The following is a 1,508-nucleotide window of genomic DNA, read 5'->3' on the forward strand; positions in this document are numbered from 1 at the left end:
TTCTTCATTTTTTAGAATGACTACATGATGACACTATCTACGGGGTCAAAAACAGTATCTACAACTACCACTTTTGTCTTGAAAAGCAACACCGATTTCCTGGATGCACAGTGAAGAGAAATGCTGATGGGAATATTAAGCATTTTTCATATGCTGCTACTGCCCAACAGACATACAATCTGGGGATTGTAGCTGTGGAATTCTTGACACTGTTGTAGGATTCCGAGGCTTTACCTGACTTACAAATCTTTCTGTTCCTTTGGGGAAAAGCCATAACAGCCACACTGGTTTGATTTTGTTATGCAGGCATGTCCATATACTGAAGGGCTTCCAAGGGAAGAATGCGATTGTTACAGAAAAAGGAGTCCATTCCTGTTCTCTGTTGATAACATTAACTGCTTTGAGGCATCATAACTTCTTATGGACTAGAACGGTGGTTCCAAATGTCTTGGCCGCCAAGACCCACTTTTTAAAACAATATTTTTAACAGGAACCATTTAGGTCTATCAGGCTTTTAAAAAACGAGATATAGGAAGATAATTTTATTTATAAGTAATAATAACCAGAAAAGAGACCCTCAAACATTTATCTCCCTATATTTACAGTAACTACAAGAACTCAGCTCCCTGAAGGGCAGTTAGCAGCTATCTTGCAAACTGCAGGAGCTGAGCTCTTTACAGGGTAATTACCAGTGACAGTATCTGATTTTTTAATAGCCTCTGGCCTTGAGGCAATTAGTTACCTGATCTTTCCATCATCCTTTGGCAACCCACCAAAAATCAGGCCGCAACCCACCAGTGGATCCTGACCCACAGTTTGGGAACCACTGGACTAGAACAATTCTCATTTCTGGTTCACACCACAGCAGGTATGTCTAAATACAGCTTCCAGGCACTGTGTCCAAGGACACATGTGTGAACAAAGATCGGCTTTTCATAAGATTTATCCAAAACAGGGGGAAAAAAGGGAATTGTAGCCTAGGCCAAATTTTCCAAAACACTGAGTGTCCAATTCTTTCTCTGCCCCCCTAGAGCGCTGAAGATCAGCTGAGGTAAAATTGCTGATGTTTGATCTTTCTGCAACCCTTAAAACCTGCCTTGAAATAAAAGCACAAAAGCCAGAAGGCCGGGATCCAAGGGCAGGTTTATACTTGACATTCGTGCATTCCTTCATTTTATTACACTTAAATCCCGCTCTTCCTCCAAAAAGCTCAGGATGGTTTACACCAACAGCCCCCTTCGGAGCAGCTTACAGGATCATATTCACTTAGCTCTGCCAGCAGAACAATCAGTTAAATTCTATGCATGTTTACTTCACTGTAGGTCCCACTGAGCTCAATGTCACTTACTCCCAAGAAAGCATGCACAGCACTGCAGCCTGCATCACACACTTTCAGGCTGTTCTTTGGAAAACTGATCACATAGTAGCTATCGTGATTCCTTGAATGTAGCAGCCACATGGAGAGGAGATGAAAAGCTAATAGTGGAGCCTAACTATGTTTTCCAAAC

This window comes from Tiliqua scincoides, chromosome 2, assembly GCF_035046505.1.
Source record: "Tiliqua scincoides isolate rTilSci1 chromosome 2, rTilSci1.hap2, whole genome shotgun sequence".
Taxonomy (NCBI): domain Eukaryota; kingdom Metazoa; phylum Chordata; class Lepidosauria; order Squamata; family Scincidae; genus Tiliqua; species Tiliqua scincoides.